Source organism: Bos indicus, chromosome 10 (genome assembly GCF_029378745.1).
Source record: "Bos indicus isolate NIAB-ARS_2022 breed Sahiwal x Tharparkar chromosome 10, NIAB-ARS_B.indTharparkar_mat_pri_1.0, whole genome shotgun sequence".
Classification (NCBI taxonomy): domain Eukaryota; kingdom Metazoa; phylum Chordata; class Mammalia; order Artiodactyla; family Bovidae; genus Bos; species Bos indicus.
The window spans coordinates 17,107,660-17,121,451 of record NC_091769.1 but is presented as its reverse complement, the minus strand read 5'-3'; the positions used below and the strand labels follow the sequence as shown (position 1 = coordinate 17,121,451).

The following is a 13,792-nucleotide window of genomic DNA, read 5'->3' as shown; positions in this document are numbered from 1 at the left end:
ACTTGTCACTGAAGCTGGAGCCTCAGAGAAACAGCTACAAAAACAAAGATGCTTTGGGGCAAATGAAACTGCTGGATTCCTAGCTGGGCCAATCATTCTAGGCCCTTCTTAAAAGCACAGAACCACTGGTCTTGGCATTCAACCCCAGGAAAAAGTCAAGAACACTGTCAAAATGGGGAGTTCTGCAGGGATTTCTGTAGTCTTGCCCTTCCTGACCTCCTCCACAGACTCAGGGGGTAAAATCGAAGGAGAGAGAGTCCAGGGTGGGGGAAAAACCGTGGTCTGTTCTAACAGTGTGTCTCTATATCTGTATTAGCATATCCATGACTGATACATGGGATCATGATGTCGGTACCGTGTCGGGGTTGCATTGGTTTAGACAGCGCTTTTCCCCGCATACTGTGATATGTGCCACCAAGTGATGGCAGCTGAATGCAACGCAAGCTGAACCCCGGAGCGCAGAGACAGGGCGTGCAACCACACTCCTGCTCATGGTCACAGCATTGTCTTGGGAGGGTTTATTACATGGTGCTCTGTGTTCTCTGTGTATTTTGCTCTCATTTTCATAACTCAGAAACCTACAACCAGACTTTGCTGGTTGTCCAGTGGTTAAGATTCTGTGCTTCCAAGTCAGAGGCTGTGGGTTTGATCCCTTGTTAGGGTAAGATCCCAAATGCCATAAGGGCCAGCCAAAACCAAAAAGAAAGCCTGCAATCTACCTTATATCTCCTTCTATCATGATACTCTTGCTTTAAAAAAAAAAGTTAAGCCTTATATTTACTGTAATTTTTTTTTGTTAGCAATTTATCATGTACTTTTTTTAAACCCCAGCATTTCAACAACTTGGGTTGCTATTACTTTTGTGAATGGTCTGATGATAATGTGGCTTGACTTTTGAGTAACTTATCCCTACCCCTGTTTTTCCCATTAGTCCTCTTCTTTTTGATGTGCAATTTGAAGAATTTAAGGATTTTTGGCATCTCATAAATCAAAATCTCTGTAACTGAGGCGTTCCACATTCAGAGGAAAGTCATCTTACTTCAGCAATGGTGGCAGGTCAGGAGCCTGCGTTTCTGCTCCCTGTCAGCAAACCTCACCCAGACAGTTCCAGGACCCCAGACCCATGTAGGACAGAGACCTACCCCAGAAGATCTACATAAACATAGACCCACACAGAGGAAAGTCCCATCTGAGCCAGTAATTATCACTGTAGCTTGTCATTCACACACACCGATGGATGCCTGATAATGACTAAGTTCTGAGGAAAACAACCACAGAAAAGAGAAGGATCAACGAGAACAGAGCAACTGAGAAGGAAAAACAGAGATGACACAGCAAACAGAAAACAAATGCTAATTCATTGACGGTTACATGCATAAAACAAAAGCAACTTGCCATGGTGGGGGTGGCGTGGGGGGAAACAGGAGCAAACAAAATTTAAAAGTTCTTAGAATTAGAAACACACTGGCTGAAGTGAAGAACTTAATATGAGGGCTGAAGAGTAGAAAGACCAAATCAAACAATAAAGTCTAGGAACTGTATCAGAATATAGATTAAAATGTCAAAGTGGTTTTTAAGATGAGGAAAGACAAAAGGAGATGGAGGCTAGATCCCAGAGAGCCAATACTCAATAGGAATTTTAGACGAGCACTGAAGTCATAAAAGGGAGGAAATGTGAGTCATTCAGTCATGTCCAACTCTGTGACTATAGCCTGCCAGGCTCCTCTGTCCAAGGAATTGTCCAGGCAAGAATACTGGAGTGGGTTGCCATTCCCTTCCCCAGGGGATCTTCTCAACCCAGGAACTGAACCTGGGTCTCCTGCATTGCAGAAAGATTCTTGATCAGCTGTTCAGTTCAGTTCAGTTCAGTCACTCAGTTGTGTCCGACTCTTTGCGACCCCATGGATCGCAGCACGCCAGGCCTCCCTGTCCATCACCAACTCCTGGAGTTCACTCAAACTCCTGTCCATCGAGTCAGTGATGCCATCCAGCCATGTCATCCTCTGTTGTCCCCTTCTCCTCTTGCCCCCAATCCATCCCAGCATCAGAGTCTTTTCCAATGAGTCAACTCTTTGCATGAGGTGGCCAAAGTACTGGAGTTTCAGCTTTAGCATCATTCCTTCCAAAGAACACCCAGGACTGATCTCCTTTAGAATGGACTGGTTGGATCTCCTTGCAGTCCAAGAGCCAAGGATTAATCAAGTAATAAAAGGAAATTCTCCTTGGCTGTTGAAAGACAAAGTTTTTTTTTGGTTAAAAGTTGTCATTCCATTATCAAGATTCTTTTGTTTATCTTGAGGGAAACCAAATCAAATCTTGTAAAGACAAAATGAATGTATTGTCTGATATGACTCCTGTCACCCCTGCCTCCAGAGTTTCATGATTTGACATTCATTCATTCTCTTTCTCCCTTTCTCTCTTTCACTCTCATCTTCCCCTCTGACTCCCTGGGTTGGGTTCATGCCCAGGCAGGATCTTTAGTTGTTGTGGCCAAGAAGTCCTCCAGAAGCTCAAGTCTTACTTCTTCCTTCCACCAAACCCAGGTAAAAAAAGCATAATCCTCTTTCTCAGCATCTAAATCATCTCTAAAAAGTACTCTGATTGCCCTGACCTGGATCACATGTCCATACCTCAACCAATCTCCTGGCTGGAGAAAAAGAACCCTCAGACTGGATCCTCTTCATTAACAGAAGTCAGGTGAAGAGAGTGAGACAGTGGTAGTTCCCAAGGGAAAGGGAAGCAGGCCAACTGGAGAAGCAGGAGCCTTCTACTATTCTCACCAAGTACAGAGCCGGTGCAGGGAAAAAAGATATACAGTTTGCAACAAATTGGGAAAGTTTCTGAAGCCCAATGATCAAGAAGAAATCCTAAACCTTCTTAAGGGAAAAAACGGAAAATATCTAAAAATAAATAGCAATCAAACTGCATTAGATTTTTTCTTACACAAAAGAACTTTCTAGAAGGCAACTGAACAGTAACTACAGCAATCAGAAAGGAAACTGAGTTGAAATCTCTTATTTAAGTGCAAGGTCACAGTGAAGACATTTCAAAATATTCAAGGACTCAAATTTACTAGCTTTGTAACTCCACCTATGTTATACACATTTTCTTTTTTTAACATGAAAATCAGTTCAGTTCAGTTGCTCAGTCGTGTCTGACTCTTTGCGACCCCATGAACTGCAGCACGCCAGGCCTCCCTGTCCATTACCAACTCCCGGAGTTCACTCAGACTCACGTCCATCGAGTCAGTGATGCCATCCAGCCATCTCATCCTCTGTCATCCCCTTCTCTTGCCCCCAATTCCTCCCAGCATCAGAGTCTTTTACAATGAGTCAACTCTTCAAATGAGGTGGCCAAAGTACTGGAGTTTCAGCTTTAGCATCATTCCTTCCAAAGAAATCCCAGGACTGATCTCCTTTAGAATGGACTGGTTGGATCTCCTTGCAGTCCAAGGGACTCTCAAGAGTCTTCTCCAACACCACAGTTCAAAAGCATCAATTATTTGGCACTCAGCTTTCTTCACCGTCCAACTCTCACATCCATACATGACCACTGGAAAAACCATAGCCTTGACTAGATGGACCTTTGTTGGCAAAGTAATGTCTCTGCTTTTGAATATGCTATCTAGGTTGGTCATAACTTTCCTTCCAAGGAGTAAGCATCTTTTAATTTCATGGCTGCAGTCACCATCTGCAATGATTTTGGAGCCCAAAAAAATAAAGTCTGACACTGTTTCCACTGTTTCCCCATCTATTTCCCATGAAGTGATGGGACCAGATGCCATAATCTTAGTTTTCTGAATGTTGAGCTTTAAGCCAACTTTTTCACTCTCTACTTTCACTTACATCAAGAGGCTTTTTAGTTCCTCTTCACTTTCTGCCATAAGGGTGGTGTCATCTGCATATCTGAGGTTATTGATATTTCTCCTGGCAATCTTGATTCCAGCTTATGCTTCTTCCAGCCCAGCCTTTCTCATGATGTACTCTGCATATAAGTTAAATAAGCAGGGTGACAATATACAGCCTTGACGTACTCCTTTTCCTTTTTGGAACCAGTCTGTTGTTCCATGTCCAGTTCTAACTGTTGCTTCCTGACCTGCATACAGATTTCTCAAGAGGCAGGTCAGGTGGTCTGGTATTCCCATCTCTTTCAGAATTTTCCACAGTTTATTGTGATCCACACAGTCAAAGGCTTTGACATAGTCAATAAAGCAGAAATAGATGTTTTTCTGGAACTCTCTTGCTTTTTCGATGACCCAGTGGATGTTGGCAATTTGATCTCTGGTTCTTCTGCCTTTTCTAAAACCAGCTTGAACATCTGGAAGTTCACGGTTCATGTGTTGCTGAAGCCTGGCTTGGAGAATTTTGAGCATGTGAGATGAGTGCAATTGTGTGGTAGTTTGAGCATTCTTGGAATACACTTTTACTAATCTACAAAAAATTTTTTTCTAAGGCATATCCATAAAGATTTTATAATATAAGGAGGCATATTGCTCATTAAGAAGGGGTTCTACAAGAAAAGCACTTACTAAGTTAGCAACTCTGAGAAGGACCAGGTCAGAGATGAATTAAATGCCCAACTTCAGAAGGGATGGGAAGGTTTAAAAAAAGAAAAGCTTAAGAAAACACTTACTGTTAATATGGACATTTCTTCATCATCTAGTGTATTTGACAGAAATTAACCTTTTCAAAGTTTTACCCATGATACTTTCAATAATTTAATTAGTATAAATTTATCTCCATATTTTGTCAAAATAGTGTTTTCACCTTTTAATAATAACAAGTGTTCCACACACTGCACTCCAGTGCCCTCAACCAGAGGATACTTTGCCAGAGGGGACATGTAAAAATTCTTCTCAAAATCTCACCAAAGCTAATACACTGATTTTTTCCAAGCAAGGCTTTATTGGGGCCCCTGCTGCAGCGAGTGGAGAAGGCGATGGCACCCCACTCCAGTACTCTTGCCTGGCGAATCCCATGGACGAAGGAGCCTGGTAGGCTGCAGTCCATGGGGTCACTAGGAGTCGGACACAACTGAGCGACTTCACTTTAACTTTTCACTTTCATGCATTGGAGAAGGAAATGGCAACCCACTCGGGTGTTCTTGCCTGGAGAATCCCGGGGATGGGGGACCCTGGTGGGCTGCCATCTCTGGGGTCGCACAGAGTCAGACACGACTGAAGCAACTTAGCAGCAGCAGCAGCTGCAGCAAGAAAGAGCTAGAATAAGCAACAGTTTCCTTTGCTGGCACACCTCTTCCAGGAGAGACAAACTTGTTCCTTACATAGGGTGAGGGTTGTCCAGGGGTCAGTTTGGAGGCGTGCCTTAGGTGGTTTGCCCTCACTTTCGGTGGTATTGTGGTGTGGATGGTGGGGGGGCAGGGTGAGGGGGTGGCGCCTGCCCTTTTCCCTGCTTTTGCTCTCAGCTCTTCGAAAGTGGCCGTTAGGTTTTTGGTATCTTTGTATCGTTTGTCCAGAATTGGCCCCAAAAGTACATGCATACAGTTATTTTTAGCCCCTATAGTTTCTTTGTATTTTGTTGCGGGAGGAAAGGTGTGTCGAGGTGCAGTCATTGCAGCACTGCAGGGAAAGGTCCCAGGTCCCAGCCTGTCTCACTCCCTGCTGAGAGAATCTACACTCTTACGCTTAAGAAGTAAGGAGCTGAAAGTCTCTCCTACAACTTCTTCCTACTGGACAGGAGCCATTTGACCCTAGCCTACCCTAGAGGTATAGAAGTCCCTCCTTGACTGTTTCAAGGACCTGTATGAACCTGGGCCGCTTTCTGCAGGAATGGACAAAATCTCACTATGAAATCAGAAAGCTTGATCCAAAGAGCTGAGATGTTACACTCGTGCATTATGACATGCAGTGCAATATTAGATCATGAACATGAGTTAATACATTTATGATGCATTAAATGGCAATGTTTCATGAAGGAGGCTGAACTGCTCTTCATATCTTAAACTAAGTTAGCAAGTGTCTACCTTTCCTAACCTTGGAAGCTGCAGTCCTCTTAAGGACAAAGGTTCAGTGCTCAGTGTTCTTAGCCCCAAAATGCAACTTAGTCCACAAGATATTTTGGCAACTTTTAATCTGAGCAAGAATAAGTGCTTTTGAAAAATAATGCTTTAAGATAGTTTGCCATTTTAGGGCTGAACTTTAATAGAATGTGAAAGCTTGAACCCTTACACTTTAAACAAGCAAAACCTAAAAGTTACTGATTCGTTCAAGATGGTTTTATGGAAAAACTAATCTGTAACAAAAATTTGACATTCAATGTGAAGGCTCCATGGTTTGAGCGAAGTTTATAAAGGTTCCCAGGGGCTGGGACAGAGCAGGAGAGGGTCTGGACATTTACAGCAGGCATTTTCTCTTCCTCTTCTTAATAGGAGGTGGGCAGAGGATGTCTCAGATAACTTCATCAAACAATGTCTTGTTGTTCAGTAGCCAAGCCATGTCTGACTTTTTGTGACCCCATGGACTTTAGCACGCCAGGCTTCTCTGACCATACAGATGGCTAATAAACACATGAAAAGATGCTCAATATCACTATTAGAAAAATGCAAATCAAAACTACAACAAGGTATCGCCTCACACCTGTCAGAATGGGCAGCATCAGAAAATCTATAAACAATAAATGCCAGAAAAGGAAACCCTCTTGTTCTGTTGGTGGGAATGCAAATTGATACAGCTACTATGGAGAGCAGTATGCTGCTGCTGCTGCTAAGTCGCTTCAGTCATGTCCAACTCTGTGCGACCCCATAGATGGCAGCCCACCAGGCTCCCTGTCCCTGGGATTCTCCAGACAAGAACACTGGAGTGGGTTGCTATTTCCTTCTCCAATGCATGAAAGTGAAAAGTCAAAGTGAAGTCGCTCAGTCGTGTCTGACTCTTAGCGACTCCACAGACTGCAGCCTACCTCTGTCAGATGGCAGCCCACCAGGCTCCTCCATCCATGGGATTTTCCAAGCAAGAGTACTGGAGTGGGGTGCCATTGCCTTCTCTGGGAGAACAGTATAGAGATTCCTTAAAAAATTAGGACTAAAACTACCATATGACCCAGGAATCCCATTATTGGGCATATACTCTGAGAAAAACCATAACTGAAAAGACACATGTACCCCACTGTTCATCACAGCACTATTTACAATAGCTAGGGCATGGAAGCAACCCAGATGTCTGTTGACAGATGAATGGATAAAGAAGTTGTGGTACATATACACAATGGAATATTACTCAGCCATAAAAAAGGAATGCATTTGATTCAATTCTAATGAGGTGGAAGAACCTAGAGCCTATTATGCAAAATGAAGTAAGTCAGAAAGAGAAACACAAATGGCATATATTAACACATACGTATGGAATACAGAAAGATGTTGAGGACTGATGAACCTATCTGCAGGGCAGCAGTGGAGATGCAGACAGAGAGAACCGACTTGTGGACACAGGGCAGGGGGAGGAGAGAGTGGGACAAATTGAGAGAGCAGTGTTGAAACATAAACATTACCATATGTAAAACAGATAGCCAGTGAAATTTGCTGTATGATGCAGGGAGCTCAAATTCGGTGCTCTGTGACAACCTAGAGGGGTAAGATGGGATGGGAAGTGGGAGGGAGGTTCAAGAGGGAGGGAACATATGTATACCTTGGCTGAGTCATGTTGATGTATGGCAGAAATCAAAACAATATTGTAAAGCAATCACCCTCCAATTAAAATAAGTTAATTAAATTTTAAACACTATTATAAAGTAACAAGCAAAAACATTGTCTCGAGTGCTGAGCACTCCAGGTATTACACAGCCTGGATCTCTTTTGTGGTAGCTAAACCCTTCAGGTAGGTGACAGTAATCAGCTTGTTCTCCTCTGTTTCTCAGTCATTGGCTTTATCATTCCTAAGATCAAGTTTAGCCCCCATCAGGATGATAGCAGTGTAGGGACAATGATATCACACTTCAAGGTAACACTTCACACGAACATTTTCCAGTGATGCGGATGTCACAAGAAAAAAGCAAATGGAGAGAATACCTGTTTGTAGATAGGACAGAGGATATAATCTGTCAAAATCTTCTTGACCAACTATATCCCATATGCCAAGATTCACTGATTTTCCATCTATCGTGACATTAGCAGAATGACAGTGGGGATATGGTCTTCAAGAAATTCATTGTTTGAATAACTGATCAGTAGGCAGGTTTTCCCTGTAGCTAGCTCTCCCACCACCATGCCTTTGATGGCCTGCCCCTGGCCTGCTCACTGAGCCCAGCGGCAGACACACTGAGGCAAGAAGCAGCGAGCTCACCGTGAGGCTGAGGGTGGTGGAGGACAGGGTGCCTGGGGCCACGGTCCACACCTCCTTGTCTTCCCTTCACCAACTGCAAGCTGGAGCCCAACAACGGCCACCACCCAAAGCTGGGGAAAACTGCAGAGAAACAGGAAGTGGCCTCTCCACTCACATCTATCTTCCCCACCCCCATACGGCGCTGCTGCTCCCAGGCTCTGGAGTGGGACTCCACATTTTCTGAAAAAGTTCCTTGAGGATGTACCCCAGAAAAATGAAAACAGAATCCAAGAAAGAAGACAACAGACTCCAAAAGTCATAGAACTAATCCAGGAGAACAACGAACAGAAATACCAGTAGGACAGCTGCGAAGCTGACCTAATGAGCAATTAGCTCCAATCAGAACGAGACATCAGAAGAGTCTGTGAAGAACAACCTCAAAGAAAACAGTGCTAGTCAATCCTATGAGGAATACGCTAGCATGCTAAGCACCATCATGGAATTAAGGCATGCAGCACTTCTGAGCAACAAGGATAAGAAAGGTAATTAGTGACTCTGGGAAAGGCAATGAGCTGACATGAAAGTCACACCCCAGATAAAATGTGATCTAAACTGTGGCATGATTCTGAGCCATTAAAGACGTGTAGGAAATGCTGCTTTCTCATTCCACAGAGCCAGGCTGCCATTGGTCAGGTGGTGTGGGAAGAAGCTGGTAACTGTTGAGTGCTTGGGGCTCACACATCATCTGTGCGGTTTTGTATCAGGAGTAAGTGATAATTATTTCCTCCTGATGTGTTTGTTCTTTTTGAAAGTGATTGAATATGTCAATAATTTATCTTGACAAGTTATCCTAACAGTAGGCCTACTTTTTAAAAAAAATTATTTTTAATTTAAAAATATATGCATAGGTAGAAGAGTTTAGTCTGTTTGTTTAGAAATCAGTTCTACCTTTTGATTTTTATCAGAGAAATGTTTATTTTCTTCCTAAACTAGCAATCATTAAGAAACTAGAAATCATATCATTAAAATAAAACATTACAGCTTAAACTTCTCGATTTAACTTAAAGTTAAGAAATGTGTAAGGATTAGTGTCTCTTATTTTGAAGAAAAATCTACTTGAAGTTCCATAGTGCTTTTGAACTTTAGTTTCTTCTTCTAATATTGTCCAGTGAAAGTAAATTTTGTGTTTTCCTCAATGTTAATCATTATCTTTGGGTAATGAGATTTTAGGATACTGGCAGATTTGGGTTTTCTTTCTTTTTTTTTTTTCTGAATTTCCACATCTTCTACCATAAACTTCTAAGATTTTTATAGGAAAAAGGAAAAATGGGAAGTTGAGCTATATACATTTTGATGTAAAAATATGTCTAGTACATTTTTATAAACCCAAAAAATCAATTGATGAGCATGACATAGTGTGTGTGTGTGTGTGTGTGTGTGTGTGTGTGTGTGTGAAATCTGGAAAGATAATTGTCACTAGGGTGTAAAGACATTAGCAGGATGAGGGGCAGGGAGTCTATCATATTTATTTGTTTCTGTTCTAAGCTATATATCTTTTTTACAGTGCGCCCATAGTCATTTAACAATTAAAGACATTTCTAAAAAGCAGTGGTGGAGGGAGGTCGACCCCTGAGCTTCCAAGTATACAAGCATGCTTACTCCCCTCCAGCTCTGGTGAGCAGCCACACAGGGAAGAACAATCTCTCTTTCTTCCTCCATGCAAAAGAACCCTCCCGAAGGAGAGGCCGTCCCACAGTAAGCAGAGAAACACATCCAGACTTGACCCGCATAAATGCTGCCCAGCAGGCTCTGGGGGAAGGGGCCGATGGGAGGAAGACCTGATGCAGGTAGATGGCGCACCCAGTGCTTGCCAGAGAGTGGAGCGAGCCTAGGAATGTGGTCCATGTGTGGAGTGGAGTCCAGAGGGAGATGCCCACTGCTCAGGGAGGCAGTCAGCGTTGAGGTATCTGTCAGAAGACAGCGGGCTCTCTCCTTCTCAGTCCACACACCCCCTGGCCCTTCCCATCTACTCCGAGGGGTGGTGGTCATACTTACATCTCTTTTCTCACCATGGGGCATATGGAACTGACCAAGGATCAAACCCCTGCCACCTGCCTGGGAAGCAGGGAGTCTTAGCCACTGTCCCACCAGGGAAGTCCCTTACCTACATCTCTACTCTCAGTGCCTGTCTCTGTCTGGGGCTTCAGGCCTAGATATCAAATTATCTTCTGAACAGCCCGACTTGAAAGCCCCAGGGGCTTCTCAGACTCAACTTGCCCCAAACTAAGCACCAAACCTCCAGCCTCATGCCCTGTGCTTAATCACTCAGTCGTGTCTGATTCTTTATGACCCCATGGACTGTAGCCTGCCAGGCTCCCCTGTCCATGGGATTCTCCAGGCAAGAATACTGGAGTGGGTGGCCATTCTCTTCTCCAGGGGATCTTCCTGACCCAGCAAACAAACCCAGGTCTCCTGCATTACCTACCTGCTTTCCCTCTGGGACTTGGTCAGTTCCACTTCAGCCCACCCCACCACACAGTCCGGAAACAGGCCATCACCCTTCACTTTTCTCTCTACCTGCCTCCCATGCCCAATCAATCACCAAATCCCACCCACTTCTAATTCTCTCTCCTCTTGGCACAAAACCCCACTTCTCTCCTTCCCCCTGCAACAGCAGCAGCCCCTGTCTCCATCAGCATCAAGCGGCACTGCCACCCTGGCAAATGGTACCCCCTCCCCAACCACAGTCCCACTGCTGGCTTCCTCCCTCCCATTCCTTCTTCTCAGAGTGACCTTCTAAAACATACAAACCTGCTCCTGATATTCCTCTACTGCTTCCCTGGTAGCTCAGGTGGTAAAGAAGCTGCCTGCCATGCAGGAGACCCAGGTTCCATTCCTGGGTTGGGAAGATCCCCTGGAGAAGGAAATGGCAACCCACTCCAGTATTCTTGCTTGGAGAATCCCATGGACAGAGGAGCCTGGCAGGCTACAGTCCATGGGTCTCAAGAGTTGGACAAGACTGAGCAACTAAACCAACACCACCACAGCCTCTTTGGAGGCACCCACTGCTCTTCACTCCCAATCCTCTCCTTTACTCAAAAGCAATGTCCTGCACAACTGGCCCCAGCCAGCTACTCTAGCCTCATCTCTTACCTCCTTCCCTCACAGAAGATCAGCCAGGTGAGTGTGCTTCATTCCTTAGAACCTTCCGCATGCTCACGCACCTCTGGCCATTGGATTGTATCATACCTGCTCTTCTCTCTGTCTGGGACAATCTACCTATTCCTCTCTTCTCTTCACTATTTACCTGCCAGATCCCAGTTCAGGTGCCTTGGGAAGTTTGACTGGATCAGATATCCCTCCTATGAGCCCCTAGTAGCCTGTACATTCTCCCATGGAGAACAGATCCCAAGGTATGGCGATTGGCTTCTGAATAAATCCATGTCCCCTGCTAGAATGTTACTGGGGGCTGTGAATGGATAGGTGAATACATGGATGGATGAGAGAGTGGATGGATGAATGGACAGATGGGATGACAGATGGATGGATAGATGGTAGATGAATGGGTGGGGTTAGTCGAATGGAAGAGGTTAGATGGGTAGGTGACTGCAAGAGTAAATAAATGACTAAATGAATACATGCATGCACAGGACTCCTGCAGAGTTTGGTGAGCCTGAGGTAAAAGGCAGGTAATTAGAGAAGCCCAGGAACAAAGGCATGGATCTAATTATTGGATTTACCCAAACATTGTCCAGTTCAGAACCTAGGACGGCGGCTGCTGAACCATCAACCTGCCCCAATCACATACAGATCACAGGGACAAGGGACTAGGGTATAGGGGCACGTGCCACGTTTACACGTGGAGGCCAAATTGGATCAGAAAACATGGAGTCAAACCCTGATCCCCCATTTCTTACTGAGTTCCCTGAGTTGGGTTACAATCCCCTCTGAACTGCAGTTTCTTTTCTGGAAAAAGAGTGGTAATTAATCCTCCCTGTCTGAGGCCGACTCCCCGGAAGCATAGTGGGAACTAAGGAATAATGTGCAAGTGATTTATCAAGAAACAACTCCAGGGAAGACCCCAGGGAGTAGGGGATCAGGATGTGGAGGCAGGGAGGCAGGCAGGGTGGAGAGTTCCTGCAAAGTTCCATAGAGGATATGCAAGCTGAGGGGACTGGGCCACAATCCAACACCTGGCCCCCAGGGTTTAGGAGCTCTCTGGACTGGGCCAAGATGACTTCAGTGGCTCACAAGTAGGCGCCCAAAGATAGTCACAGGTGCTGCTGACAAGGGACCTGAAGTTCATCAACAATATCCATTGCATCACTTTACCTTGCTCCCAAAGGGAAAAATGAGATTTTGTAAAGCTTTATCACTGTACCTGGTACATAGCAAGCAACAAAGTATAGTTATTATTATACCAAAACTCCTAAATTTGCCAAGTGTTTAGTAAGTGGCATGTCCTTGACGGGGCTTCCCAGGTGGCGCTAGTGGTAAAGAACCTGCCTGCCCCTGCAGAGACATAAGAGATGCAGGTTTGATTCCGCAGATCCCCTGGAGGAAGGCATGCAATCCACTCCAGTACTCTTGCCTGGAGAACTCTCATGGATAGAGGAGCCTGGCAGGCCACAGCCCTTAGGGTCGCACAGAGTCGGACGTGACTGAAGCGACTTAACACACACACACACACACACACACACACACACACACACAAACACGTCCTTGACTAGTACTGGGCTGGGTTGAGGAAGAGGGACCAGTGTCTAGAAGTCCTCAGAGCAGCCCTGCTAGGAAAAACAATCTCTTTTTACTTGATGCAGCAAAAGGCCCAGAATTGTCAGAAGCCACTGCCAGCCAAAAAAAAAAAAAAACACTGTATATGCAATTAATTAGGCCTCTGCTTCAGTGCTCTGCTCTCTCTGTTTGCCTTCACCAGCTTAGCATCCAATTTTTTAGCTGAGAAGGCGGGGCAGCAGGTTTCTGAGATATTTTTTGCTAATGGGCTGAAATATTACACCCATAATTATAGCCTGGCTGCATATTTTTTTCCTTTGCTCATTTTGTTCAGCGTCGCAAACATTGTATCTGATTACAGCCATTCATGTCTTCTTTATGAAATAGGGTCTATCATGCTCCGCAGAAGGGATCAGTGGCTCTGGGGAAATTATCTAGGCTAACAACCCTTTCTGAGTTCCTGTGGGCTGATGCTGTTGGATGCTACCTCCTCAGATGGGGCAAGGTGGGAGGTAGAGACGTGGGGACCAGAAGGAAAGAGATAGCCCGTGCCTGAAACCCTCCATAGCCAGGGTTCCAACCTGCTCCCTCCACCCCCACACAGGTTCGTTGTCCCTGCTCTTGCTGGCACAAACCATGCCCACTCCCACTTCTGGAGCTCTGCCCATCCTTCCACCTTCCCTCACCCCTTTAAGGGTGTCCTCTTCTATCTTGTCTACTTAAACCAGTAATGCACCAAGTATAAGCCATAGATCAAGCCGCACAAGTCTTCCCGGGTAGCTT

At 44.9% G+C, this 13,792-nt stretch overlaps 1 pseudogene; it reads right to left on the bottom strand.

Moving 5' to 3' along the window:
- Window positions 1-6,352: 6,352 nt before the first annotated feature.
- The window catches only part of LOC109564189 (ras-related C3 botulinum toxin substrate 1-like), a 47,503-nt pseudogene continuing 40,063 nt past the window's right edge, over window positions 6,353-13,792 (bottom strand).